The sequence below is a fragment of the Acipenser ruthenus genome, chromosome 44 (genome assembly GCF_902713425.1).
Source record: "Acipenser ruthenus chromosome 44, fAciRut3.2 maternal haplotype, whole genome shotgun sequence".
NCBI lineage: Eukaryota > Metazoa > Chordata > Actinopteri > Acipenseriformes > Acipenseridae > Acipenser > Acipenser ruthenus.
Genome location: NC_081232.1, coordinates 5,292,501 through 5,313,185, shown reverse-complemented (window position 1 = coordinate 5,313,185; position 20,685 = coordinate 5,292,501). Strand labels below are relative to the sequence as shown.

The 20,685-nt window shown below is 43.3% G+C and overlaps 50 non-coding genes and 42 pseudogenes across 50 annotated transcripts; all 92 read left to right on the top strand.

Annotated features, from left to right (window-relative positions):
* The first annotated feature begins 104 nt into the window (after nt 1-104).
* On the top strand, nt 105-223 carry LOC131711340 (5S ribosomal RNA). The gene has a single exon (XR_009313224.1). It is a non-coding gene; the product is annotated as a 5S ribosomal RNA (ribosomal RNA).
* A 100-nt stretch (nt 224-323) lies between these two features.
* On the top strand, nt 324-442 carry LOC131719183 (5S ribosomal RNA). The gene has a single exon (XR_009318079.1). It is a non-coding gene; the product is annotated as a 5S ribosomal RNA (ribosomal RNA).
* Nucleotides 443-556: 114 nt separating this feature from the next.
* LOC131719182 (5S ribosomal RNA) lies at nt 557-675 on the top strand. The gene has a single exon (XR_009318077.1). It is a non-coding gene; the product is annotated as a 5S ribosomal RNA (ribosomal RNA).
* Nucleotides 676-789: 114 nt separating this feature from the next.
* LOC131719181 (5S ribosomal RNA) lies at nt 790-908 on the top strand. The gene has a single exon (XR_009318076.1). It is a non-coding gene; the product is annotated as a 5S ribosomal RNA (ribosomal RNA).
* Nucleotides 909-1,008: 100 nt separating this feature from the next.
* LOC131719180 (5S ribosomal RNA) lies at nt 1,009-1,127 on the top strand. Its single transcript, XR_009318075.1, has one exon. It is a non-coding gene; the product is annotated as a 5S ribosomal RNA (ribosomal RNA).
* A 114-nt stretch (nt 1,128-1,241) lies between these two features.
* On the top strand, nt 1,242-1,360 carry LOC131719179 (5S ribosomal RNA). The gene has a single exon (XR_009318074.1). It is a non-coding gene; the product is annotated as a 5S ribosomal RNA (ribosomal RNA).
* A 114-nt stretch (nt 1,361-1,474) lies between these two features.
* On the top strand, nt 1,475-1,593 carry LOC131719178 (5S ribosomal RNA). The gene has a single exon (XR_009318073.1). It is a non-coding gene; the product is annotated as a 5S ribosomal RNA (ribosomal RNA).
* Nucleotides 1,594-1,693: 100 nt separating this feature from the next.
* Nucleotides 1,694-1,812, top strand: LOC131719176 (5S ribosomal RNA). Its single transcript, XR_009318072.1, has one exon. It is a non-coding gene; the product is annotated as a 5S ribosomal RNA (ribosomal RNA).
* Nucleotides 1,813-1,912: 100 nt separating this feature from the next.
* On the top strand, nt 1,913-2,031 carry LOC131711857 (5S ribosomal RNA). The gene has a single exon (XR_009313746.1). It is a non-coding gene; the product is annotated as a 5S ribosomal RNA (ribosomal RNA).
* A 114-nt stretch (nt 2,032-2,145) lies between these two features.
* On the top strand, nt 2,146-2,264 carry LOC131710701 (5S ribosomal RNA). The gene has a single exon (XR_009312583.1). It is a non-coding gene; the product is annotated as a 5S ribosomal RNA (ribosomal RNA).
* A 114-nt stretch (nt 2,265-2,378) lies between these two features.
* LOC131710700 (5S ribosomal RNA) lies at nt 2,379-2,497 on the top strand. Its single transcript, XR_009312582.1, has one exon. It is a non-coding gene; the product is annotated as a 5S ribosomal RNA (ribosomal RNA).
* A 100-nt stretch (nt 2,498-2,597) lies between these two features.
* Nucleotides 2,598-2,716, top strand: LOC131719175 (5S ribosomal RNA). The gene has a single exon (XR_009318071.1). It is a non-coding gene; the product is annotated as a 5S ribosomal RNA (ribosomal RNA).
* Nucleotides 2,717-2,830: 114 nt separating this feature from the next.
* LOC131719174 (5S ribosomal RNA) lies at nt 2,831-2,949 on the top strand. The gene has a single exon (XR_009318070.1). It is a non-coding gene; the product is annotated as a 5S ribosomal RNA (ribosomal RNA).
* Nucleotides 2,950-3,063: 114 nt separating this feature from the next.
* Nucleotides 3,064-3,182, top strand: LOC131711741 (5S ribosomal RNA). The gene has a single exon (XR_009313629.1). It is a non-coding gene; the product is annotated as a 5S ribosomal RNA (ribosomal RNA).
* Nucleotides 3,183-3,282: 100 nt separating this feature from the next.
* LOC131719173 (5S ribosomal RNA) lies at nt 3,283-3,401 on the top strand. The gene has a single exon (XR_009318069.1). It is a non-coding gene; the product is annotated as a 5S ribosomal RNA (ribosomal RNA).
* Nucleotides 3,402-3,501: 100 nt separating this feature from the next.
* On the top strand, nt 3,502-3,620 carry LOC131713364 (5S ribosomal RNA; annotated as a pseudogene).
* Nucleotides 3,621-3,734: 114 nt separating this feature from the next.
* Nucleotides 3,735-3,853, top strand: LOC131719171 (5S ribosomal RNA). Its single transcript, XR_009318067.1, has one exon. It is a non-coding gene; the product is annotated as a 5S ribosomal RNA (ribosomal RNA).
* A 100-nt stretch (nt 3,854-3,953) lies between these two features.
* LOC131715244 (5S ribosomal RNA) lies at nt 3,954-4,062 on the top strand (annotated as a pseudogene).
* Nucleotides 4,063-4,162: 100 nt separating this feature from the next.
* LOC131719170 (5S ribosomal RNA) lies at nt 4,163-4,281 on the top strand. The gene has a single exon (XR_009318066.1). It is a non-coding gene; the product is annotated as a 5S ribosomal RNA (ribosomal RNA).
* A 100-nt stretch (nt 4,282-4,381) lies between these two features.
* LOC131712967 (5S ribosomal RNA) lies at nt 4,382-4,500 on the top strand. Its single transcript, XR_009314854.1, has one exon. It is a non-coding gene; the product is annotated as a 5S ribosomal RNA (ribosomal RNA).
* Nucleotides 4,501-4,600: 100 nt separating this feature from the next.
* LOC131715170 (5S ribosomal RNA) lies at nt 4,601-4,709 on the top strand (annotated as a pseudogene).
* Nucleotides 4,710-4,823: 114 nt separating this feature from the next.
* LOC131711855 (5S ribosomal RNA) lies at nt 4,824-4,942 on the top strand. Its single transcript, XR_009313744.1, has one exon. It is a non-coding gene; the product is annotated as a 5S ribosomal RNA (ribosomal RNA).
* A 100-nt stretch (nt 4,943-5,042) lies between these two features.
* On the top strand, nt 5,043-5,161 carry LOC131714254 (5S ribosomal RNA; annotated as a pseudogene).
* A 114-nt stretch (nt 5,162-5,275) lies between these two features.
* On the top strand, nt 5,276-5,394 carry LOC131710512 (5S ribosomal RNA). Its single transcript, XR_009312384.1, has one exon. It is a non-coding gene; the product is annotated as a 5S ribosomal RNA (ribosomal RNA).
* A 114-nt stretch (nt 5,395-5,508) lies between these two features.
* On the top strand, nt 5,509-5,627 carry LOC131712244 (5S ribosomal RNA). Its single transcript, XR_009314137.1, has one exon. It is a non-coding gene; the product is annotated as a 5S ribosomal RNA (ribosomal RNA).
* A 100-nt stretch (nt 5,628-5,727) lies between these two features.
* On the top strand, nt 5,728-5,836 carry LOC131715169 (5S ribosomal RNA; annotated as a pseudogene).
* A 114-nt stretch (nt 5,837-5,950) lies between these two features.
* LOC131711854 (5S ribosomal RNA) lies at nt 5,951-6,069 on the top strand. The gene has a single exon (XR_009313743.1). It is a non-coding gene; the product is annotated as a 5S ribosomal RNA (ribosomal RNA).
* Nucleotides 6,070-6,169: 100 nt separating this feature from the next.
* LOC131715168 (5S ribosomal RNA) lies at nt 6,170-6,278 on the top strand (annotated as a pseudogene).
* A 114-nt stretch (nt 6,279-6,392) lies between these two features.
* Nucleotides 6,393-6,511, top strand: LOC131719169 (5S ribosomal RNA). The gene has a single exon (XR_009318065.1). It is a non-coding gene; the product is annotated as a 5S ribosomal RNA (ribosomal RNA).
* A 100-nt stretch (nt 6,512-6,611) lies between these two features.
* Nucleotides 6,612-6,730, top strand: LOC131712907 (5S ribosomal RNA). The gene has a single exon (XR_009314794.1). It is a non-coding gene; the product is annotated as a 5S ribosomal RNA (ribosomal RNA).
* Nucleotides 6,731-6,844: 114 nt separating this feature from the next.
* On the top strand, nt 6,845-6,963 carry LOC131719168 (5S ribosomal RNA). The gene has a single exon (XR_009318064.1). It is a non-coding gene; the product is annotated as a 5S ribosomal RNA (ribosomal RNA).
* Nucleotides 6,964-7,063: 100 nt separating this feature from the next.
* On the top strand, nt 7,064-7,172 carry LOC131716147 (5S ribosomal RNA; annotated as a pseudogene).
* A 114-nt stretch (nt 7,173-7,286) lies between these two features.
* LOC131710160 (5S ribosomal RNA) lies at nt 7,287-7,405 on the top strand. Its single transcript, XR_009312029.1, has one exon. It is a non-coding gene; the product is annotated as a 5S ribosomal RNA (ribosomal RNA).
* Nucleotides 7,406-7,519: 114 nt separating this feature from the next.
* On the top strand, nt 7,520-7,628 carry LOC131715167 (5S ribosomal RNA; annotated as a pseudogene).
* A 114-nt stretch (nt 7,629-7,742) lies between these two features.
* LOC131715344 (5S ribosomal RNA) lies at nt 7,743-7,851 on the top strand (annotated as a pseudogene).
* A 111-nt stretch (nt 7,852-7,962) lies between these two features.
* On the top strand, nt 7,963-8,081 carry LOC131719167 (5S ribosomal RNA). The gene has a single exon (XR_009318063.1). It is a non-coding gene; the product is annotated as a 5S ribosomal RNA (ribosomal RNA).
* Nucleotides 8,082-8,195: 114 nt separating this feature from the next.
* Nucleotides 8,196-8,314, top strand: LOC131717902 (5S ribosomal RNA). Its single transcript, XR_009316795.1, has one exon. It is a non-coding gene; the product is annotated as a 5S ribosomal RNA (ribosomal RNA).
* Nucleotides 8,315-8,428: 114 nt separating this feature from the next.
* LOC131719165 (5S ribosomal RNA) lies at nt 8,429-8,547 on the top strand. The gene has a single exon (XR_009318061.1). It is a non-coding gene; the product is annotated as a 5S ribosomal RNA (ribosomal RNA).
* A 100-nt stretch (nt 8,548-8,647) lies between these two features.
* Nucleotides 8,648-8,766, top strand: LOC131711632 (5S ribosomal RNA). The gene has a single exon (XR_009313518.1). It is a non-coding gene; the product is annotated as a 5S ribosomal RNA (ribosomal RNA).
* A 114-nt stretch (nt 8,767-8,880) lies between these two features.
* LOC131716022 (5S ribosomal RNA) lies at nt 8,881-8,989 on the top strand (annotated as a pseudogene).
* Nucleotides 8,990-9,103: 114 nt separating this feature from the next.
* LOC131715626 (5S ribosomal RNA) lies at nt 9,104-9,212 on the top strand (annotated as a pseudogene).
* Nucleotides 9,213-9,326: 114 nt separating this feature from the next.
* On the top strand, nt 9,327-9,445 carry LOC131718771 (5S ribosomal RNA). Its single transcript, XR_009317666.1, has one exon. It is a non-coding gene; the product is annotated as a 5S ribosomal RNA (ribosomal RNA).
* Nucleotides 9,446-9,559: 114 nt separating this feature from the next.
* Nucleotides 9,560-9,668, top strand: LOC131716310 (5S ribosomal RNA; annotated as a pseudogene).
* Nucleotides 9,669-9,782: 114 nt separating this feature from the next.
* Nucleotides 9,783-9,891, top strand: LOC131716383 (5S ribosomal RNA; annotated as a pseudogene).
* A 114-nt stretch (nt 9,892-10,005) lies between these two features.
* Nucleotides 10,006-10,114, top strand: LOC131715608 (5S ribosomal RNA; annotated as a pseudogene).
* A 100-nt stretch (nt 10,115-10,214) lies between these two features.
* On the top strand, nt 10,215-10,333 carry LOC131711631 (5S ribosomal RNA). The gene has a single exon (XR_009313517.1). It is a non-coding gene; the product is annotated as a 5S ribosomal RNA (ribosomal RNA).
* Nucleotides 10,334-10,447: 114 nt separating this feature from the next.
* Nucleotides 10,448-10,556, top strand: LOC131716021 (5S ribosomal RNA; annotated as a pseudogene).
* A 114-nt stretch (nt 10,557-10,670) lies between these two features.
* Nucleotides 10,671-10,779, top strand: LOC131715625 (5S ribosomal RNA; annotated as a pseudogene).
* Nucleotides 10,780-10,893: 114 nt separating this feature from the next.
* On the top strand, nt 10,894-11,002 carry LOC131716381 (5S ribosomal RNA; annotated as a pseudogene).
* A 114-nt stretch (nt 11,003-11,116) lies between these two features.
* LOC131716167 (5S ribosomal RNA) lies at nt 11,117-11,225 on the top strand (annotated as a pseudogene).
* A 100-nt stretch (nt 11,226-11,325) lies between these two features.
* LOC131719164 (5S ribosomal RNA) lies at nt 11,326-11,444 on the top strand. Its single transcript, XR_009318060.1, has one exon. It is a non-coding gene; the product is annotated as a 5S ribosomal RNA (ribosomal RNA).
* Nucleotides 11,445-11,558: 114 nt separating this feature from the next.
* LOC131719163 (5S ribosomal RNA) lies at nt 11,559-11,677 on the top strand. Its single transcript, XR_009318059.1, has one exon. It is a non-coding gene; the product is annotated as a 5S ribosomal RNA (ribosomal RNA).
* A 114-nt stretch (nt 11,678-11,791) lies between these two features.
* Nucleotides 11,792-11,910, top strand: LOC131719162 (5S ribosomal RNA). Its single transcript, XR_009318058.1, has one exon. It is a non-coding gene; the product is annotated as a 5S ribosomal RNA (ribosomal RNA).
* A 114-nt stretch (nt 11,911-12,024) lies between these two features.
* Nucleotides 12,025-12,143, top strand: LOC131713106 (5S ribosomal RNA). Its single transcript, XR_009314994.1, has one exon. It is a non-coding gene; the product is annotated as a 5S ribosomal RNA (ribosomal RNA).
* A 114-nt stretch (nt 12,144-12,257) lies between these two features.
* Nucleotides 12,258-12,366, top strand: LOC131715166 (5S ribosomal RNA; annotated as a pseudogene).
* A 114-nt stretch (nt 12,367-12,480) lies between these two features.
* On the top strand, nt 12,481-12,589 carry LOC131715165 (5S ribosomal RNA; annotated as a pseudogene).
* Nucleotides 12,590-12,702: 113 nt separating this feature from the next.
* Nucleotides 12,703-12,821, top strand: LOC131719161 (5S ribosomal RNA). The gene has a single exon (XR_009318057.1). It is a non-coding gene; the product is annotated as a 5S ribosomal RNA (ribosomal RNA).
* Nucleotides 12,822-12,932: 111 nt separating this feature from the next.
* On the top strand, nt 12,933-13,051 carry LOC131717890 (5S ribosomal RNA). The gene has a single exon (XR_009316783.1). It is a non-coding gene; the product is annotated as a 5S ribosomal RNA (ribosomal RNA).
* A 100-nt stretch (nt 13,052-13,151) lies between these two features.
* On the top strand, nt 13,152-13,260 carry LOC131715615 (5S ribosomal RNA; annotated as a pseudogene).
* Nucleotides 13,261-13,374: 114 nt separating this feature from the next.
* Nucleotides 13,375-13,483, top strand: LOC131715163 (5S ribosomal RNA; annotated as a pseudogene).
* A 114-nt stretch (nt 13,484-13,597) lies between these two features.
* Nucleotides 13,598-13,716, top strand: LOC131719159 (5S ribosomal RNA). The gene has a single exon (XR_009318055.1). It is a non-coding gene; the product is annotated as a 5S ribosomal RNA (ribosomal RNA).
* A 100-nt stretch (nt 13,717-13,816) lies between these two features.
* LOC131719158 (5S ribosomal RNA) lies at nt 13,817-13,935 on the top strand. Its single transcript, XR_009318054.1, has one exon. It is a non-coding gene; the product is annotated as a 5S ribosomal RNA (ribosomal RNA).
* Nucleotides 13,936-14,049: 114 nt separating this feature from the next.
* LOC131715162 (5S ribosomal RNA) lies at nt 14,050-14,158 on the top strand (annotated as a pseudogene).
* Nucleotides 14,159-14,272: 114 nt separating this feature from the next.
* LOC131716394 (5S ribosomal RNA) lies at nt 14,273-14,381 on the top strand (annotated as a pseudogene).
* A 114-nt stretch (nt 14,382-14,495) lies between these two features.
* On the top strand, nt 14,496-14,604 carry LOC131716006 (5S ribosomal RNA; annotated as a pseudogene).
* Nucleotides 14,605-14,718: 114 nt separating this feature from the next.
* Nucleotides 14,719-14,837, top strand: LOC131718827 (5S ribosomal RNA). The gene has a single exon (XR_009317723.1). It is a non-coding gene; the product is annotated as a 5S ribosomal RNA (ribosomal RNA).
* Nucleotides 14,838-14,951: 114 nt separating this feature from the next.
* Nucleotides 14,952-15,070, top strand: LOC131717879 (5S ribosomal RNA). Its single transcript, XR_009316772.1, has one exon. It is a non-coding gene; the product is annotated as a 5S ribosomal RNA (ribosomal RNA).
* Nucleotides 15,071-15,170: 100 nt separating this feature from the next.
* LOC131719157 (5S ribosomal RNA) lies at nt 15,171-15,289 on the top strand. The gene has a single exon (XR_009318053.1). It is a non-coding gene; the product is annotated as a 5S ribosomal RNA (ribosomal RNA).
* A 114-nt stretch (nt 15,290-15,403) lies between these two features.
* Nucleotides 15,404-15,512, top strand: LOC131715161 (5S ribosomal RNA; annotated as a pseudogene).
* Nucleotides 15,513-15,626: 114 nt separating this feature from the next.
* On the top strand, nt 15,627-15,745 carry LOC131719156 (5S ribosomal RNA). Its single transcript, XR_009318052.1, has one exon. It is a non-coding gene; the product is annotated as a 5S ribosomal RNA (ribosomal RNA).
* A 114-nt stretch (nt 15,746-15,859) lies between these two features.
* Nucleotides 15,860-15,978, top strand: LOC131711339 (5S ribosomal RNA). Its single transcript, XR_009313223.1, has one exon. It is a non-coding gene; the product is annotated as a 5S ribosomal RNA (ribosomal RNA).
* A 100-nt stretch (nt 15,979-16,078) lies between these two features.
* LOC131715160 (5S ribosomal RNA) lies at nt 16,079-16,187 on the top strand (annotated as a pseudogene).
* Nucleotides 16,188-16,301: 114 nt separating this feature from the next.
* Nucleotides 16,302-16,410, top strand: LOC131715159 (5S ribosomal RNA; annotated as a pseudogene).
* A 101-nt stretch (nt 16,411-16,511) lies between these two features.
* On the top strand, nt 16,512-16,620 carry LOC131715158 (5S ribosomal RNA; annotated as a pseudogene).
* Nucleotides 16,621-16,734: 114 nt separating this feature from the next.
* LOC131715566 (5S ribosomal RNA) lies at nt 16,735-16,843 on the top strand (annotated as a pseudogene).
* A 114-nt stretch (nt 16,844-16,957) lies between these two features.
* LOC131715157 (5S ribosomal RNA) lies at nt 16,958-17,066 on the top strand (annotated as a pseudogene).
* Nucleotides 17,067-17,180: 114 nt separating this feature from the next.
* Nucleotides 17,181-17,309, top strand: LOC131713444 (5S ribosomal RNA; annotated as a pseudogene).
* A 114-nt stretch (nt 17,310-17,423) lies between these two features.
* On the top strand, nt 17,424-17,532 carry LOC131715156 (5S ribosomal RNA; annotated as a pseudogene).
* Nucleotides 17,533-17,632: 100 nt separating this feature from the next.
* Nucleotides 17,633-17,741, top strand: LOC131715155 (5S ribosomal RNA; annotated as a pseudogene).
* Nucleotides 17,742-17,841: 100 nt separating this feature from the next.
* Nucleotides 17,842-17,950, top strand: LOC131715154 (5S ribosomal RNA; annotated as a pseudogene).
* Nucleotides 17,951-18,064: 114 nt separating this feature from the next.
* Nucleotides 18,065-18,173, top strand: LOC131714096 (5S ribosomal RNA; annotated as a pseudogene).
* A 114-nt stretch (nt 18,174-18,287) lies between these two features.
* Nucleotides 18,288-18,406, top strand: LOC131719155 (5S ribosomal RNA). The gene has a single exon (XR_009318051.1). It is a non-coding gene; the product is annotated as a 5S ribosomal RNA (ribosomal RNA).
* Nucleotides 18,407-18,506: 100 nt separating this feature from the next.
* On the top strand, nt 18,507-18,625 carry LOC131719154 (5S ribosomal RNA). The gene has a single exon (XR_009318050.1). It is a non-coding gene; the product is annotated as a 5S ribosomal RNA (ribosomal RNA).
* Nucleotides 18,626-18,725: 100 nt separating this feature from the next.
* On the top strand, nt 18,726-18,834 carry LOC131715152 (5S ribosomal RNA; annotated as a pseudogene).
* Nucleotides 18,835-18,934: 100 nt separating this feature from the next.
* LOC131712666 (5S ribosomal RNA) lies at nt 18,935-19,053 on the top strand. Its single transcript, XR_009314557.1, has one exon. It is a non-coding gene; the product is annotated as a 5S ribosomal RNA (ribosomal RNA).
* A 100-nt stretch (nt 19,054-19,153) lies between these two features.
* On the top strand, nt 19,154-19,262 carry LOC131715151 (5S ribosomal RNA; annotated as a pseudogene).
* Nucleotides 19,263-19,376: 114 nt separating this feature from the next.
* LOC131715391 (5S ribosomal RNA) lies at nt 19,377-19,485 on the top strand (annotated as a pseudogene).
* A 114-nt stretch (nt 19,486-19,599) lies between these two features.
* On the top strand, nt 19,600-19,718 carry LOC131711293 (5S ribosomal RNA). The gene has a single exon (XR_009313176.1). It is a non-coding gene; the product is annotated as a 5S ribosomal RNA (ribosomal RNA).
* A 100-nt stretch (nt 19,719-19,818) lies between these two features.
* Nucleotides 19,819-19,937, top strand: LOC131719153 (5S ribosomal RNA). Its single transcript, XR_009318049.1, has one exon. It is a non-coding gene; the product is annotated as a 5S ribosomal RNA (ribosomal RNA).
* A 100-nt stretch (nt 19,938-20,037) lies between these two features.
* On the top strand, nt 20,038-20,146 carry LOC131715150 (5S ribosomal RNA; annotated as a pseudogene).
* A 100-nt stretch (nt 20,147-20,246) lies between these two features.
* LOC131715883 (5S ribosomal RNA) lies at nt 20,247-20,355 on the top strand (annotated as a pseudogene).
* A 114-nt stretch (nt 20,356-20,469) lies between these two features.
* Nucleotides 20,470-20,578, top strand: LOC131715799 (5S ribosomal RNA; annotated as a pseudogene).
* Nucleotides 20,579-20,685: the final 107 nt, after the last annotated feature.

Sequence of the window (20,685 nt, the reverse complement as noted above, 5' to 3'; positions counted from 1 at the left end):
GTAATTATATTTTACAATTGAAATGTGTGGAGGACAAAAGGAAATTTTGGAGGAATCACCCCCAGCTCACTAAACATAAAAGTCATGAAAGCAGAAATGCCATCGCCTGCGGCCACACCACCTTGAATAAGCCTGATCTCGTCTGATCTCAGAAGCTAAGCAATGTTGGGCTTGGTTAGTACTTGGATGGGAGACCACCTGGGAATATCAAGTGCTGCAAGCATTACATTTTACAATTGAAATGTGTGGAGGACAAAAGGAAATTTTGGAGGAATCACCCCCAGCTCACTAAACATAAAAGTCATGAAAGCAGAAATGCAATCGCCTGCGGCCACACCACCTTGAATAAGCCTGATCTCGTCTGATCTCAGAAGCTAAGCAATGTTGGGCTTGGTTAGTACTTGGATGGGAGACCACCTGGGAATATCAAGTGCTGCAGGCATTACATTTTTGTAATTACATTTTACAATTGAAATGTGTGGAGGACAAAAGGAAATTTTGGCGGAATCACCCCCAGCTCACTAAACATAAAAGTCATGAAAGCAGAACAGCAATCGCCTGCGGCCACACCACCTTGAATAAGCCTGATCTCGTCTGATCTCAGAAGCTAAGCAATGTTGGGCTTGGTTAGTACTTGGATGGGAGACCACCTGGGAATATCAAGTGCTGCAGGCATTACATTTTTGTAATTACATTTTACAATTGAAATGTGTGGAGGACAAAAGGAAATTTTGGAGGAATCACCCCCAGCTCACTAAACATAAAAGTCATGAAAGCAGAAATGCAATCGCCTGCGGCCACACCACCTTGAATAAGCCTGATCTCGTCTGATCTCAGAAGCTAAGCAATGTTGGGCTTGGTTAGTACTTGGATGGGAGACCACCTGGGAATATCAAGTGCTGCAGGCATTACATTTTACAATTGAAATTTGTGGAGGACAAAAGGAAATTTTGGAGGAATCACCCCCAGCTCACTAAACATAAAAGTCATGAAAGCAGAAATGCAATCGCCTGCGGCCACACCACCTTGAATAAGCCTGATCTCGTCTGATCTCAGAAGCTAAGCAATGTTGGGCTTGGTTAGTACTTGGATGGGAGACCACCTGGGAATATCAAGTGCTGCAGGCATTACATTTTTGTAATTACATTTTACAATTGAAATGTGTGGAGGACAAAAGGAAATTTTGGAGGAATCACCCCCAGCTCACTAAACATAAAAGTCATGAAAGCAGAAATGCAATCGCCTGCGGCCACACCACCTTGAATAAGCCTGATCTCGTCTGATCTCAGAAGCTAAGCAATGTTGGGCTTGGTTAGTACTTGGATGGGAGACCACCTGGGAATATCAAGTGCTGCAGGCATTACATTTTTGTAATTACATTTTACAATTGAAATGTGTGGAGGACAAAAGGAAATTTTGGAGGAATCACCCCCAGCTCACTAAACATAAAAGTCATGAAAGCAGAAATGCAATCGCCTGCGGCCACACCACCTTGAATAAGCCTGATCTCGTCTGATCTCAGAAGCTAAGCAATGTTGGGCTTGGTTAGTACTTGGATGGGAGACCACCTGGGAATATCAAGTGCTGCAGGCATTACATTTTACAATTGAAATTTGTGGAGGACAAAAGGAAATTTTGGCGGAATCACTCCCAGCTCACTAAACATAAAAGTCATGAAAGGAGAAATGCAATCGCCTGCGGCCACACCACCTTGAATAAGCCTGATCTCGTCTGATCTCAGAAGCTAAGCAATGTTGGGCTTGGTTAGTACTTGGATGGGAGACCACCTGGGAATATCAAGTGCTGCAGGCATTACATTTTACAATTGAAATGTGTGGAGGACAAAAGGAAATTTTGGAGGAATCACCCCCAGCTCACTAAACATAAAAGTCATGAAAGCAGAAATGCAATCGCCTGCGGCCACACCACCTTGAATAAGCCTGATCTTGTCTGATCTCAGAAGCTAAGCAATGTTGGGCTTGGTTAGTACTTGGATGGGAGACCACCTGGGAATATCAAGTGCTGCAGGCATTACATTTTTGTAATTACATTTTACAATTGAAATGTGTGGAGGACAAAAGGAAATTTTGGAGGAATCACCCCCAGCTCACTAAACATAAAAGTCATGAAAGCAGAAATGCAATCTCCTGCGGCCACACCACCTTGAATAAGCCTGATCTCGTCTGATCTCAGAAGCTAAGCAATGTTGGGCTTGGTTAGTACTTGGATGGGAGACCACCTGGGAATATCAAGTGCTGCAGGCATTACATTTTTGTAATTACATTTTACAATTGAAATGTGTGGAGGACAAAAGGAAATTTTGGAGGAATCACCCCCAGCTCACTAAACATAAAAGTCATGAAAGCAGAAATGCAATCTCCTGCGGCCACACCACCTTGAATAAGCCTGATCTCGTCTGATCTCAGAAGCTAAGCAATGTTGGGCTTGGTTAGTACTTGGATGGGAGACCACCTGGGAATATCAAGTGCTGCAGGCATTACATTTTACAATTGAAATGTGTGGAGGACAAAAGGAAATTTTGGAGGAATCACCCCCAGCTCACTAAACATAAAAGTCATGAAAGCAGAAATGCAATCGCCTGCGGCCACACCACCTTGAATAAGCCTGATCTCGTCTGATCTCAGAAGCTAAGCAATGTTGGGCTTGGTTAGTACTTGGATGGGAGACCACCTGGGAATATCAAGTGCTGCAGGCATTACATTTTTGTCATTACATTTTACAATTGAAATGTGTGGAGGACAAAAGGAATTTTTGGAGGAATCACCCCCAGCTCACTAAACATAAAAGTCATGAAAGCAGAAATGCAATCGCCTGCGGCCACACCACCTTGAATAAGCCTGATCTCGTCTGATCTCAGAAGCTAAGCAATGTTGGGCTTGGTTAGTACTTGGATGGGAGACCACCTGGGAATATCAAGTGCTGCAGGCATTACATTTTTGTAATTACATTTTACAATTGAAATGTGTGGAGGACAAAAGGAAATTTTGGAGGAATCACCCCCAGCTCACTAAACATAAAAGTCATGAAAGCAGAAATGCAATCGCCTGCGGCCACACCACCTTGAATAAGCCTGATCTCGTCTGATCTCAGAAGCTAAGCAATGTTGGGCTTGGTTAGTACTTGGATGGGAGACCACCTGGGAATATCAAGTGCGGCAGGCATTACATTTTACAATTGAAATGTGTGGAGGACAAAAGGAAATTTTGGAGGAATCACCCCCAGCTCACTAAACATAAAAGTCATGAAAGCAGAAATGCAATCGCCTGCGGCCACACCACCTTGAATAAGCCTGATCTCGTCTGATCTCAGAAGCTAAGCAATGTTGGGCTTGGTTAGTACTTGGATGGGAGACCACCTGGGAATATCAAGTGCTGCAGGCATTACATTTTACAATTGAAATGTGTGGAGGACAAAAGGAAATTTTGGAGGAATCACCCCCAGCTCACTAAACATAAAAGTCATGAAAGCAGAAATGCAATCGCCTGCGGCCACACCACCTTGAATAAGCCTGATCTTGCCTGATCTCAGAAGCTAAGCAATGTTGGGCTTGGTTAGTACTTGGATGGGAGACCACCTGGGAATATCAAGTGCTGCAGGCATTACATTTTTGTAATTACATTTTACAATTGAAATGTGTGGAGGACAAAAGGAAATTTTGGAGGAATCACCCCCAGCTCACTAAACATAAAAGTCATGAAAGCAGAAATGCAATCGCCTGCGGCCACACCACCTTGAATAAGCCTGATCTCGTCTGATCTCAGAAGCTAAGCAATGTTGGGCTTGGTTAGTACTTGGATGGGAGACCACCTGGGAATATCAAGTGCTGCAGGCATTACATTTTACAATTGAAATGTGTGGAGGACAAAAGGAAATTTTGGAGGAATCACCCCCAGCTCACTAAACATAAAAGTCATGAAAGCAGAAATGCAATCGCCTGCGGCCACACCACCTTGGATAAGCCTGATCTCAGAAGCTAAGCAATGTTGGGCTTGGTTAGTACTTGGATGGGAGACCACCTGGGAATATCAAGTGCTGCAGGCATTACATTTTACAATTGAAATGTGTGGAGGACAAAAGGAAATATTTGAGGAATCACCCCCAGCTCCCTAAACATAAAAGTCATGAAAGCAGAAATGCAATCGCCTGCGGCCACACCACCTTGAATAAGCCTGATCTCGTCTGATCTCAGAAGCTAAGCAATGTTGGGCTTGGTTAGTACTTGGATGGGAGACCACCTGGGAATATCAAGTGCTGCAGGCATTACATTTTACAATTGAAATGTGTGGAGGACAAAAGGAAATTTTGGAGGAATCACCCCCAGCTCCCTAAACATAAAAGTCATGAAAGCAGAAATGCAATCGCCTGCGGCCACACCACCTTGAATAAGCCTTATCTCGTCTGATCTCAGAAGCTAAGCAATGTTGGGCTTGGTTAGTACTTGGATGGGAGACCACCTGGGAATATCAAGTGCTGCAGGCATTACATTTTACAATTGAAATGTGTGGAGGACAAAAGGAAATTTTGGAGGAATCACCCCCAGCTCACTAAACATAAAAGTCATGAAAGCAGAAATGCAATCGCCTGCGGCCACACCACCTTGAATAAGCCTGATCTCAGAAGCTAAGCAATGTTGGGCTTGGTTAGTACTTGGATGGGAGACCACCTGGGAATATCAAGTGCTGCAGGCATTACATTTTTGTAATTACATTTTACAATTGAAATGTGTGGAGGACAAAAGGAAATTTTGGAGGAATCACCCCCAGCTCACTAAACATAAAAGTCATGAAAGCAGAAATGCAATCGCCTGCGGCCACACCACCTTGAATAAGCCTGATCTTGTCTGATCTCAGAAGCTAAGCAATGTTGGGCTTGGTTAGTACTTGGATGGGAGACCACCTGGGAATATCAAGTGCTGCAGGCATTACATTTCACAATTGAAATGTGTGGAGGACAAAAGGAAATTTTGGAGGAATCACCCCCAGCTCCCTAAACATAAAAGTCATGAAAGCAGAACTGCAATCGCCTGCGGCCACACCACCTTGAATAAGCCTGATCTCGTCTGATCTCAGAAGCTAAGCAGTGTTCGGCTTGGTTAGTACTTGGATGGGAGAACACCTGGGAATATCAAGTGCTGCAGGCATTACATTTTTGTAATTACATTTTACAATTGAAATGTGTGGAGGACAAAAGGAAATTTTGGAGGAATCACCCCCAGCTCACTAAACATAAAAATCATGAAAGCAGAAATGCAATCGCCTGCGGCCACACCATCTTGAATAAGCCTGATCTCGTCTGATCTCAGAAGCTAAGCAATGTTGGGCTTGGTTAGTACTTGGATGGGAGACCACCTGGGAATATCAAGTGCTGCAGGCATTACATTTTTGTAATTACATTTTACAATTGAAATGTGTGGAGGACAAAAGGAAATTTTGGAGGAATCACCCCCAGCTCACTAAACATAAAAGTCATGAAAGCAGAAATGCAATCGCCTGCGGCCACACCACCTTGAATAAGCCTGATCTCGTTTGCTCTCAGAAGCTAAGCAATGTTGGGCTTGGTTAGTACTTGGATGGGAGACCACCTGGGAATATCAAGTGCTGCAGGCATTACATTTTACAATTGAAATGTGTGGAGGACAAAAGGAAATTTTGGAGGAATCACCCCCAGCTCACTAAACATAAAAGTCATGAAAGCAGAAATGCAATCGCCTGCGGCCACACCACCTTGAATAAGCCTGATCTCAGAAGCTAAGCAATGTTGGGCTTGGTTAGTACTTGGATGGGAGACCACCTGGGAATATCAAGTGCTGCAGGCATTACATTTTTGTAATTACATTTTACAATTGAAATGTGTGGAGGACAAAAGGAAATTTTGGAGGAATCACCCCCAGCTCACTAAACATAAAAGTCATGAAAGCAGAAATGCAATCGCCTGCGGCCACACCACCTTGAATAAGCCTGATCTTGTCTGATCTCAGAAGCTAAGCAATGTTGGGCTTGGTTAGTACTTGGATGGGAGACCACCTGGGAATATCAAGTGCTGCAGGCATTACATTTTACAATTGAAATGTGTGGAGGACAAAAGGAAATTTTGGAGGAATCACCCCCAGCTCACTAAACATAAAAGTCATGAAAGCAGAAATGCAATCGCCTGCGGCCACACCACCTTGAATAAGCCTGATCTCAGAAGCTAAGCAATGTTGGGCTTGGTTAGTACTTGGATGGGAGACCACCTGGGAATATCAAGTGCTGCAGGCATTACATTTTTGTAATTACATTTTACAATTGAAATGTGTGGAGGACAAAAGGAAATTTTGGAGGAATCACCCCCAGCTCACTAAACATAAAAGTCATGAAAGCAGAAATGCAATCGCCTGCGGCCACACCACCTTGAATAAGCCTGATCTCGTCTGATCTCAGAAGCTAAGCAATGTTGGGCTTGGTTAGTACTTGGATGGGAGACCACCTGGGAATATCAAGTGCTGCAGGCATTACATTTTACAATTGAAATGTGTGGAGGACAAAAGGAAATTTTGGAGGAATCACCCCCAGCTCACTAAACATAAAAGTCATGAAAGCAGAAATGCAATCGCCTGCGGCCACACCACCTTGAATAAGCCTGTTCTCGTCTGATCTCAGAAGCTAAGCAGTGTTGGGCTTGGTTAGTACTTGGATGGGAGACCACCTGGGAATATCAAGTGCTGCAGGCATTACATTTTTGTAATTACATTTTACAATTGAAATGTGTGGAGGACAAAAGGAAATTTTGGAGGAATCACCCCCAGCTCACTAAACATAAAAGTCATGAAAGCAGAAATGCAATCGCCTGCGGCCACACCACCTTGAATAAGCCTGATCTCGTCTGATCTCAGAAGCTAAGCAATGTTGGGCTTGGTTAGTACTTGGATGGGAGACCACCTGGGAATATCAAGTGCTGCAGGCATTACATTTTACAATTGAAATGTGTGGAGGACAAAAGGAAATTTTGGAGGAATCACCCCCAGCTCACTAAACATAAAAGTCATGAAAGCAGAAATGCAATCGCCTGCGGCCACACCACCTTGAATAAGCCTGACCTCAGAAGCTAAGCAATTTTGGGCTTGGTTAGTACTTGGATGGGAGACCACCTGGGAATATCAAGTGCTGCAGGCATTACATTTTTGTAATTACATTTTACAATTGAAATGTGTGGAGGACAAAAGGAAATTTTGGAGGAATCACCCCCAGCTCACTAAACATAAAAGTCATGAAAGCAGAAATACAATCGCCTGTGGCCACACCACCTTGAATAAGCCTGATCTCGTCTGATCTCAGAAGCTAAGCAATGTTGGGCTTGGTTAGTACTTGGATGGGAGACCACCTGGGAATATCAAGTGCTGCAGGCATTACATTTTTGTAATTACATTTTACAATTGAAATGTGTGGAGGACAAAATGAAATTTTGGAGGAATCACCCCCAGCTCACTAAACATAAAAGTCATGAAAGCAGAAATGCAATCGCCTGCGGCCACACCACCTTGAATAAGCCTGATCTCAGAAGCTAAGCAATGTTGGGCTTGGTTAGTACTTGGATGGGAGACCACCTGGGAATATCAAGTGCTGCAGGCATTACATTTTTGTAATTACATTTTACAATTGAAATGTGTGGAGGACAAAAGGAAATTTTGGAGGAATCACCCCCAGCTCACTAAACATAAAAGTCATGAAAGCAGAAATGCAATCGCCTGCGGCCACACCACCTTGAATAAGCCTGACCTCAGAAGCTAAGCAATGTTGGGCTTGGTTAGTACTTGGATGGGAGACCACCTGGGAATATCAAGTGCTGCAGGCATTACATTTTTGTAATTACATTTTACAATTGAAATGTGTGGACAAAAGGAAATTTTGGAGGAATCACCCCCAGCTCACTAAACATAAAAGTCATGAAAGCAGAAATGCAATCGCCTGCGGCCACACCACCTTGAATAAGCCTGATCTCGTCTGATCTCAGAAGCTAAGCAATGTTGGGCTTGGTTAGTACTTGGATGGGAGACCACCTGGGAATATCAAGTGCTGCAGGCATTACATTTTTGTAATTACATTTTACAATTGAAATGTGTGGAGGACAAAAGGAAATTTTGGAGGAATCACCCCCAGCTCACTAAACATAAAAGTCATGAAAGCAGAAATGCAATCGCCTGCGGCCACACCACCTTGAATAAGCCTGATCTCATCTGATCTCAGAAGCTAAGCAATGTTGGGCTTGGTTAGTACTTGGATGGGAGACCACCTGGGAATATCAAGTGCTGCAGGCATTACATTTTTGTAATTACATTTTACAATTGAAATGTGTCGAGGACAAAAGGAAATTTTGGAGGAATCACCCCCAGCTCACTAAACATAAAAGTCATGAAAGCAGAAATGCAGTCGCCTGCGGCCACACCACCTTGAATAAGCCTGATCTCGTCTGATCTCAGAAGCTAAGCAATGTTGGGCTTGGTTAGTACTTGGATGGGAGACCACCTGGGAATATCAAGTGCTGCAGGCATTACATTTTACAATTGAAATGTGTGGAGGACAAAAGGAAATTTTGGAGGAATCACCCCCAGCTCACTAAACATAAAAGTCATGAAAGCAAAAACGCAATCGCCTGCGGCCACACCACCTTGAATAAGCCTGATCTCGCCTGATCTCAGAAGCTAAGCAATGTTGGGCTTGGTTAGTACTTGGATGGGAGACCACCTGGGAATATCAAGTGCTGCAGGCATTACATTTTTGTAATTACATTTTACAATTGAAATGTGTGGAGGACAAAAGGAAATTTTGGAGGAATCACCCCCAGCTCACTAAACATAAAAGTCATGAAAGCAGAAATGCAATCGCCTGCGGCCACACCACCTTGAATAAGCATGATCTCAGAAGCTAAGCAATGTTGGGCTTGGTTAGTACTTGGATGGGAGACCACCTGGGAATATCAAGTGCTGCAGGCATTACATTTTTGTAATTACATTTTACAATTGAAATGTGTGGAGGACAAAAGGAAATTTTGGAGGAATCACCCCCAGCTCACTAAACATAAAAGTCATGAAAGCAGACATGCAATCACCTGCGGCCACACCACCTTGAATAAGCCTGATCTCAGAAGCTAAGCAATGTTGGGCTTGGTTAGTACTTGGATGGGAGACCACCTGGGAATATCAAGTGCTGCAGGCATTACATTTTTGTAATTACATTTTACCATTGAAATGTGTGGAGGACAAAAGGAGATTTTGGAGGAATCACCCCCAGCTCACTAAACATAAAAGTCATGAAAGCAGAAATGCAATCGCCTGCGGCCACACCACCTTGAATATGCCTGATCTCGTCTGATCTCAGAAGCTAAGCAATGTTGGGCTTGGTTAGTACTTGGATGGGAGACCACATGGGAATAACAAGTGCTGCAGGCATTACATTTTTGTAATTACATTTTACAATTGAAATGTGTGGAGGACAAAAGGAAATTTTGGAGGAATCACCCCCAGCTCACTAAACATAAAAGTCATGAAAGCAGAAATGCAATCGCCTGCGGCCACACCACCTTGAATAAGTCTGATCTCAGAAGCTAAGCAATGTTGGGCTTGGTTAGTACTTGGATGGGAGACCACCTGGGAATAACAAGTACTGCAGGCATTACATTTTTGTAATTACATTTTACAATTGAAATGTGTGGAGGACAAAAGGAAATTTTGGAGGAATCACCCCCAGCTCACTAAACATAAAAGTCATGAAAGCAGAAATGCAATCGCCTGCGGCCACACCACCTTGAATAAGCCTGATCTCAGAAGCTAAGCAATGTTGGACTTGGTTAGTACTTGGATGGGAGAACACCTGGGAATATCAAGTGCTGCAGGCATTACATTTTTGTAATTAAATTTTACAATTGAAATGTGTGGAGGACAAAAGGAAATTTTGGAGGAATCACCCCCAGCTCACTAAACATAAAAGTCATGAAAGCAGAAATGCAATCGCCTGTGGCCACACCACCTTGAATAAGCCTGATCTCAGAAGCTAAGCAATGTTGGGCTTGGTTAGTACTTGGATGGGAGACCATCTGGGAATATCAAGTGCTGCAGGCATTACATTTTACAATTGAAATGTGTGGAGGACAAAAGGAAATTTTGGAGGAATCACCCCCAGCTCACTAAACATAAAAGTCATGAAAGCAAAAACGCAATCGCCTGCGGCCACACCACCTTGAATAAGCCTGATCTCGCCTGATCTCAGAAGCTAAGCAATGTTGGGCTTGGTTAGTACTTGGATGGGAGACCACCTGGGAATATCAAGTGCTGCAGGCATTACATTTTTGTAATTACATTTTACAATTGAAATGTGTGGAGGACAAAAGGAAATTTTGGAGGAATCACCCCCAGCTCACTAAACATAAAAGTCATGAAAGCAGAAATGCAATCGCCTGCGGCCACACCACCTTGAATAAGCATGATCTCAGAAGCTAAGCAATGTTGGGCTTGGTTAGTACTTGGATGGGAGACCACCTGGGAATATCAAGTGCTGCAGGCATTACATTTTTGTAATTACATTTTACAATTGAAATGTGTGGAGGACAAAAGGAAATTTTGGAGGAATCACCCCCAGCTCACTAAACATAAAAGTCATGAAAGCAGACATGCAATCACCTGCGGCCACACCACCTTGAATAAGCCTGATCTCAGAAGCTAAGCAATGTTGGGCTTGGTTAGTACTTGGATGGGAGACCACCTGGGAATATCAAGTGCTGCAGGCATTACATTTTTGTAATTACATTTTACAATTGAAATGTGTGGAGGACAAAAGGAAATTTTGGAGGAATCACCCCCAGCTCACTAAACATAAAAGTCATGAAAGCAGAAATGCAATCGCCTGCGGCCACACCACCTTGAATAAGCCTGATCTCAGAAGCTAAGCAATGTTGGACTTGGTTAGTACTTGGATGGGAGAACACCTGGGAATATCAAGTGCTGCAGGCATTACATTTTTGTAATTAAATTTTACAATTGAAATGTGTGGAGGACAAAAGGAAATTTTGGAGGAATCACCCCCAGCTCACTAAACATAAAAGTCATGAAAGCAGAAATGCAATCGCCTGTGGCCACACCACCTTGAATAAGCCTGATCTCAGAAGCTAAGCAATGTTGGGCTTGGTTAGTACTTGGATGGAAGACCATCTGGGAATATCAAGTGCTGCAGGCATTACATTTTACAATTGAAATGTGTGGAGGACAAAAGGAAATTTTGGAGGAATCACCCCCAGCTCCCTAAACATAAAAGTCATGAAAGCAGAAATGCAATCGCCTGCGGCCACACCACCTTGAATAAGCCTGATCTCGTCTGATCTCAGAAGCTAAGCAATGTTGGGCTTGGTTAGTACTTGGATGGGAGACCACCTGGGAATATCAAGTGCTGCAGGCATTACATTTTTGTAATTACATTTTACAATTGAAATGTGTGGAGGCCAAAAGGAAATTTTGGAGGAATCACCCCCAGCTCACTAAACATAAAAGTCATGAAAGCAGAAATGCAATCGCCTGCGGCCACACCACCTTGAATAAGCCTGATCTCGTCTGATCTCAGAAGCTAAGCAATGTTGGGCTTGGTTAGTACTTGGATGGGAGACCACCTGGGAATATCAAGTGCTGCAGGCATTACATTTTTGTAATTACATTTTACAATTGAAATGTATGGAGGCCAAAAGGAAATTTTGGAGGAATCACCCCCAGCTCACTAAACATAAAAGTCATGAAAGCAGAAATGCAATCGCCTGCGGCCACACCACCTTGAATAAGCCTGATCTCGTCTGATCTCAGAAGCTAAGCAATGTTGGGCTTGGTTAGTACTTGGATGGGAGACCACCTGGGAATATCAAGTGCTGCAGGCATTACATTTTTGTAATTACATTTTACAATTGAAATGTGTGGAGGACAAAAGGAAATTTTGGAGGAATCACCCCCAGCTCCCTAAACATAAAAGTCATGAAAGCAGAAATGCAATCGCCTGCGGCCACAACACCTTGAATAAGCCTGATCTCGTCTGATCTCAGAAGCTAAGCAGTGTTGGGCTTGGTTAGTACTTGGATGGGAGACCACCTGGGAATATCAAGTGCTGCAGGCATTACATTTTTGTAATTACATTTTACAATTGAAATGTGTGGAGGACAAAAGGAAATTTTGGAGGAATCACCCCCAGCTCCCTAAACATAAAAGTCATGAAAGCAGAAATGCAATCGCCTGCGGCCACACCACCTTGAATAAGCCTGATCTCAGAAGCTAAGCAATGTTGGGCTTGGTTAGTACTTGGATGGGAGACCACCTGGGAATATCAAGTGCTGCAGGCATTACATTTTTGTAATTACATTTTACAATTGAAATGTGTGGAGGACAAAAGGAAATTTTGGAGGAATCACCCCCAGCTCACTAAACATAAAAGTCATGAAAGCAGAAATGCAATCGCCTGCGGCCACACCACCTTGAATAAGCCTGATCTCAGAAGCTAAGCAATGTTGGGCTTGGTTAGTACTTGGATGGGAGACCACCTGGGAATATCAAGTGCTGCAGGCATTACATTTTTGTAATTACATTTTACAATTGAAATGTGTGGAGGACAAAAGGAAATTTTGGAGGAATCACCCCCAGCTCACTAAACATAAAAGTCATGAAAGCATAAAGCAATCGCCTGCGGCCACACCACCTTGAATAAGCCTGATCTCGTCTGATCTCAGAAGCTAAGCAATGTTGGGCTTGGTTAGTACTTGGATGGGAGACCACCTGGGAATATCAAGTGCTGCAGGCATTACATTTTTGTAATAACATTTTACAATTGAAATGTGTTGACAAAAGGAAATTTTGGAGGAATAACCCCCAGCTCACTAAACATAAAAGTCATGAAAGCAGAAATGCTATCGCCTGCGGCCACACCACCTTGAATAAGCCTGATCTCATCTGATCTCAGAAGCTAAGCAATGTTGGGCTTGGTTAGTACTTGGATGGGAGACCACCTGGGAATATCAAGTGCTGCAGGCATTACATTTTACAATTGAAATGTGTGGAGGCCAAAGGGAAATTTTGGAGGAATCACCCCCAGCTCCCTAAACATAAAAGTCATGAAAGCAGAAATGCAATCGCCTGCGGCCACACCACCTTGAATAAGCCTGGTCTCAGAAGCTAAGCAATGTTGGGCTTGGTTAGTACTTGGATGGGAGACCACCTGGGAATATCAAGTGCTGCAGGCATTACATTTTTGTCATTCCATTTTACAATTGAAATGTGTGGACGACAAAAGGAAATTTTGGAGGAATCACCCCCAGCTCCCTAAACATAAAAGTCATGAAAGCAGAAAGGCAATCGCCTGCGGCCACACCACCTTGAATAAGCCTGATCTCAGAAGCTAAGCAATGTTGGGCTTGGTTAGTACTTGGATGGGAGACCACCTGGGAATATCAAGTGCTGCAGGCATTACATTTTTGTAATTACATTTTACAATTGAAATGTGTGGAGGACAAAAGGAAATTTTGGAGGAATCACCCCCAGCTCACTAAACATAAAAGTCATGAAAGCAGAAATGCAATCGCCTGCGGCCACACCACCTTGAATAAGCCTGATCTCGTCTGATCTCAGAAGCTAAGCAATGTTGGGCTTGGTTAGTACTTGGATGGGAGACCACCTGGGAATATCAAGTGCTGCAGGCATTACATTTTACAATTGAAATGTGTGGAGGACAAAAGGAAATTTTGGAGGAATCACCCCCAGCTCACTAAACATAAAAGTCATGAAAGCAGAAATGCAATCGCCTGCGGCCACACCACCTTGAATAAGCCTGATCTCGTCTGATCTCAGAAGCTAAGCAATGTTGGGCTTGGTTAGTACTTGGATGGGAGACCACCTGGGAATATCAAGTGCTGCAGGCATTACATTTTTGTAATTACATTTTACAATTGAAATGTGTGGAGGACAAAAGGAAATTTTGGAGGAATCACCCCCAGCTCACTAAACATAAAAGTCATGAAAGCAGAAATGCAATCGCCTGCGGCCACACCACCTTGAATAAGCCTGATCTCAGAAGCTAAGCAATGTTGGGCTTGGTTAGTACTTGGATGGGAGACCACCTGGGAATATCAAGTGCTGCAGGCATTACATTTTTGTAATTACATTTTACAATTGAAATGTGTGGAGGACAAAAGGAAATTTTGGAGGAATCACCCCCAGCTCACTAAACATAAAAGTCATGAAAGCAGAAATGCAATCGCCTGCGGCCACACCACCTTGAATAAGCCTGATCTCAGAAGCTAAGCAATGTTGTGCTTGGTTAGTACTTGGATGGGACACCACCTGGGAATATCAAGTGCTGCAGGCATTACATTTTTGTAATTACATTTTACAATTGAAATGTGTGGAGGACAAAAGGAAATTTTGGAGGAATCACCCCCAGCTCACTAAACATAAAAGTCATGAAAGCAGAAATGCAATCGCCTGCGGCCACACCACCTTGAATAAGCCTGATCTCAGAAGTAAAGCAATGTTGGGCTTGGTTCGTACTTGGATGGGAGACCACCTGGGAATATCAAGTGCTGCAGGCATTACATTTTTGTAATTACATTTTACAATTGAAATGTGTGGAGGACAAAAGGAAATTTGGGAGGAATCACCCCCAGCTCACTAAACATAAAAGTCATGAAAGCAGAAATGCAATCGCCTGCGGCAATACCACCTTGAATAAGCCTGATCTCGTCTGATCTCAGAAGCTAAGCAATGTTGGGCTTGGTTAGTACTTGGATGGGAGACCACCTGGGAATATCAAGTGCTGCAGGCATTACATTTTTGTAATTACATTTTACAATTGAAATGTGTGGAGGACAAAAGGAAATTTTGGAGGAATCACCCCCAGCTCACTAAACATAAAAGTCATGAAAGCAGGAATGCAATCGCCTGCGGCCACACCACCTTGAATAAGCCTGATCTCATCTGATCTCAGAAGCTAAGCAATGTTGGGCTTGGTTAGTACTTGGATGGGAGACCACCTGGGAATATCAAGTGCTGCAGGCATTACATTTTACAATTGAAATGTGTGGTGGACAAAAGGAAATTTTGGAGGACTCACCCCCAGCTCACTAAACATAAAAGTCATGAAAGCAGAAATGCAATCGCCTGCGGCCACACCACCTTGAATAAGCCTGATCTCGTCTGATCTCAGAAGCTAAGCAATGTTGGGCTTGGTTAGTACTTGGATGGGAGACCACCTGGGAATATCAAGTGCTGCAGGCATTACATTTTTGTAATTACATTTTACAATTGAAATGTGTGGAGGACAAAATGAAATTTTGGAGGAATCACCCCCAGCTCACTAAACATAAAAGTCATGAAAGCAGAAATGCAATCGCCTGCGGCCACACCACCTTGAATAAGCCTGATCTCAGAAGCTAAGCAATGTTGGGCTTGGTTAGTACTTGGATGGGAGACCACCTGGGAATATCAAGTGCTGCAGGCATTACATTTTTGTAATTACATTTTACAATTGAAATGTGTGGAGGACAAAAGGAAATTTTGGAGGAATCACCCCCAGCTCACTAAACATAAAAGTCATGAAAGCAGAAATGCAATCGCCTGCGGCCACACCACCTTGAATAAGCCTGATCTCGTCTGATCTCAGAAGCTAAGCAATGTTGGGCTTGGTTAGTACTTGGATGGGAGACCACCTGGGAATATCAAGTGCTGCAGGCATTACATTTTTGTAATTACATTTTACAATTGAAATGTGTGGAGGTCAAAAGGAAATTTTGGAGGAATCACCCCCAGCTCACTAAACATAAAAGTCATGAAAGCAGAAATGCAATCGCCTGCGGCCACACCACCTTGAATAAGCCTGATCTCGTCTGATCTCAGAAGCTAAGCAATGTTGGGCTTGGTTAGTACTTGGATGGGAGACCACCTGGGAATATCAAGTGCTGCAAGCATTACATTTTACAATTGAAATGTGTGGAGGACAAAAGGAAATTTTGGAGGAATCACCCCCAGCTCCCTAAACATAAAAGTCATGAAAGCAGAAATGCAATCGCCTGCGGCCACACCACCTTGAATAAGCCTGATCTCAGAAGCTAAGCAATGTTGGGCTTGGTTAGTACTTGGATGGGAGACCACCTGGGAATATCAAGTGCTGCAGGCATTACATTTTTGTAATTACATTTTACAATTGAAATGTGTGGAGGACAAAAGGAAATTTTGGAGGAATCACCCCCAGCTCACTAAACATAAAAGTCATGAAATCAGAAATGCAATCGCCTGCGGCCACACCACCTTGAATAAGCCTGATCTCAGAAGCTAAGCAATGTTGGGCTTGGTTAGTACTTGGATGGGAGACCACCTGGGAATATCAAGTGCTGCAGGCATTACATTTTTGTAATTGAAATGTGTGGAGGCCAAAGGGAAATTTTGGAGGAATCACCCCCAGCTCCCTAAACATAAAAGTCATGAAAGCAGAAATGCAATCGCCTGCGGCCACACCACCTTGAATAAGCCTGATCTCAGAAGCTAAGCAATGTTGGGCTTGGTTAGTACTTGGATGGGAGACCACCTGGGAATATCAAGTGCTGCAGGCATTACATTTTTGTAATTACATTTTACAATTGAAATGTGTGGAGGACAAAAGGAAATTTTGGAGGAATCACCCCCAGCTCCCTAAACATAAAAGTCATGAAAGCAGAAATGCAATCGCCTGCGGCCACGCCACCTTGAATAAGCCTGATCTCAGAAGCTAAGCAATGTTGGGCTTGGTTAGTACTTGGATGGGAGACCACCTGGGAATATCAAGTGCTGCAGGCATTACATTTTTGTAATTACATTTTACAATTGAAATGTGTGGAGGACAAAAGGAAATTTTGGAGGAATCACCCCCAGCTCCCTAAACATAAAAGTCATGAAAGCAGAAATGCAATCGCCTGCGGCCACACCACCTTGAATAAGCCTGATCTCAGAAGCTAAGCAATGTTGGGCTTGGTTAGTACTTGGATGGGAGACCACCTGGGAATATCAAGTGCTGCAGGCATTACATTTTTGTAATTACATTTTACAATTGAAATGTGTGGAGGACAAAAGGAAATTTTGGAGGAATCACCCCCAGCTCACTAAACATAAAAGTCATGAAAGCAGAAATGCAATCGCCTGCAGCCACACCACCTTGAATAAGCCTGATCTCGCCTGATCTCGTCTGATCTCAGAAGCTAAGCAATGTTGGGCTTGGTTAGTACTTGGATGGGAGACCACCTGGGAATATCAAGTGCTGCAGGCATTACATTTTTGTAATTACATTTTACAATTGAAATGTGTGGAGGACAAAAGGAAATTTTGGAGGAATCACCCCCAGCTCCCTAAACATAAAAGTCATGAAAGCAGAAATGCAATCGCCTGCGGCCACACCACCTTGAATAAGCCTGATCTCAGAAGCTAAGCAATGTTGGGCTTGGTTAGTACTTGGATGGGAGACCACCTGGGAATATCAAGTGCTGCAGGCATTACATTTTACAATTGAAATGTGTGGAGGACAAAAGGAAATTTTGGAGGAATCACCCCCAGCTCACTAAACATAAAAGTCATTAAAGCAGAAATGCAATTGCCTGCGGCCACACCACCTTGAATAAGCCTGATCTCAGAAGCTAAGCAATGTTGGGCTTGGTTAGTACTTGGATGGGAGACCACCTGGGAATATCAAGTGCTGCAGGCATTACATTTTACAATTGAAATGTGTGGAGGACAAAAGGAAATTTTGGAGGAATCACCCCCAGCTCACTAAACATAAAAGTCATGAAAGCAGAAATGCAATTGCCTGCGGCCACACCACCTTGAATAAGCCTGATCTCAGAAGCTAAGCAATGTTGGGCTTGGTTAGTACTTGGATGGGAGACCACCTGGGAATATCAAGTGCTGCAGGCATTACATTTTTGTAATTACATTTTACAATTGAAATGTGTGGAGGACAAAAGGAAATTTTGGAGGAATCACCCCCAGCTCACTAAACATAAAAGTCATGAAAGCAGAAATGCAATCGCCTGCGGCCACACCACCTTGAATACGCCTGATCTCAGAAGCTAAGCAATGTTGGGCTTGGTTAGTACTTGGATGGGAGACCACCTGGGAAAATCAAGTGCTGCAGGCATTACATTTTTGTAATTACATTTTACAATTGAAATGTGTGGAGGACAAAAGGAAATTTGGGAGGAATCACCCCCAGCTCACTAAACATAAAAGTCATGAAAGCAGAAATGCAATCGCCTGCGGCCACACCACCTTGAATAAGCCTGATCTCGTCTGATCTCAGAAGCTAAGCAATGTTGGGCTTGGTTAGTACTTGGATGGGAGACCACCTGGGAATATCAAGTGCTGCAGGCATTACATTTTACAATTGAAATGTGTGGAGGACAAAAGGAAATTTTGGAGGAATCACCTCCAGCTCACTAAACATAAAAGTCATGAAAGCAGAAATGCAATCGCCTGCGGCCACACCACCTTGAATAAGCCTGATCTCGTCTGATCTCAGAAGCTAAGCAATGTTGGGCTTGGTTAGTACTTGGATGGGAGACCACCTGGGAATATCAAGTGCTGCAGGCATTACATTTTACAATTGAAATGTGTGGAGGACAAAAGGAAATTTTGGAGGAATCACCCCCAGCTCACTAAACATAAAAGTCATTAAAGCAGAAACGCAATTGCCTGCGGCCACACCACCTTGAATAAGCCTGATCTCAGAAGCTAAGCAATGTTGGGCTTGGTTAGTACTTGGATGGGAGACCACCTGGGAATATCAAGTGCTGCAGGCATTACATTTTACAATTGAAATGTGTGGAGGACAAAAGGAAATTTTGGAGGAATCACCCCCAGCTCACTAAACATAAAAGTCATGAAAGCAGAAATGCAATCGCCTGCGGCCACACCACCTTGAATAAGCCTGCTCTCGTCTGATCTCAGAAGCTAAGCAATGTTGGGCTTGGTTAGTACTTGGATGGGAGACCACCTGGGAATATCAAGTGCTGCAGGCATTACATTTTACAATTGAAATGTGTGGAGGACAAAAGGAAATTTTGGAGGAATCACCCCCAGCTCACTAAACATAAAAGTCATGAAAGCAGAAACGCAATCGCCTGCGGCCACACCACCTTGAATAAGCCTGATCTCAGAAGCTAAGCAATGTTGGGCTTGGTTAGTACTTGGATGGGAGACCACCTGGGAATATCAAGTGCTGCAGGCATTACATTTTTGTAATTACATTTTACAATTGAAATGTGTGGAGGACAAAAGGAAATTTTGGAGGAATCACCCCCAGCTCACTAAACATAAAAGTCATGAAAGCAGAAATGCAATCGCCTGCGGCCACACCACCTTGAATAAGTCTGATCTCAGAATCTAAGCAATGTTGGGCTTGGTTAGTACTTGGATGGGAGACCACCTGGGAATATCAAGTGCTGCAGGCATTACATTTTTGTAATTACATTTTACAATTCAAATGTGTGGAGGACAAAAGGAAATTTTGGAGGAATCACCCCCAGCTCACTAAACATAAAAGTCATGAAAGCAGAAATGCAATCGCATGCGGCCACACCACCTTGAATAAGCCTGATCTCGTCTGATCTCAGAAGCTAAGCAATGTTGGGCTTGGTTAGTACTTGGATGGGAGACCACCTGGGAATATCAAGTGCTGCAGGCATTACATTTTACAATTGAAATGTGTGGAGGACAAAAGGAAATTTTGGAGGAATCACCTCCAGCTCACTAAACATAAAAGTCATGAAAGCAGAAATGCAATCGCCTGCGGCCACACCACCTTGAATAAGCCTGATCTCGTCTGATCTCAGAAGCTAAGCAATGTTGGGCTTGGTTAGTACTTGGATGGGAGACCACCTGGGAATATCAAGTGCTGCAGGCATTACATTTTACAATTGAAATGTGTGGAGGACAAAAGGAAATTTTGGAGGAATCACCCCCAGCTCACTAAACATAAAAGTCATTAAAGCAGAAATGCAATCGCCTGCGGCCACACCACCTTGAATAAGCCTGATCTCAGAAGCTAAGCAATGTTGGGCTTGGTTAGTACTTGGATGGGAGACCACCTGGGAATATCAAGTGCTGCAGGCATTACATTTTACAATTGAAATGTGTGGAGGACAAAAGGAAATTTTGGAGGAATCACCACCAGCTCACTAAACATAAAAGTCATGAAAGCAGAAATGCAATCGCCTGCGGCCACACCACCTTGAATAAGCCTGATCTCAGAAGCTAAGCAATGTTGGGCTTGGTTAGTACTTGGATGGGAGACCACCTGGGAATATCAAGTGCTGCAAGCATTACATTTTTGTAATTACATTTTACAATTGAAATGTGTGGGGGACAAAAGGAAATTTTGGAGGAATCACCCCCAGCTCACTAAACATAAAAGTCATGAAAGCAGAAATGCAATCGCCTGCGGCCACACCACCTTGAATAAGTCTGATCTCAGAAGCTAAGCAATGTTGGGCTTGGTTAGTACTTGGATGGGAGACCACCTGGGAATATCAAGTGCTGCAGGCATTACATTTTTGTAATTACATTTTACAATTGAAATGTGTGGACAAAAGGAAATTTTGGAGGAATCACCCCCAGCTCATTAAACATAAAAGTCATGAAAGCAGAAATGC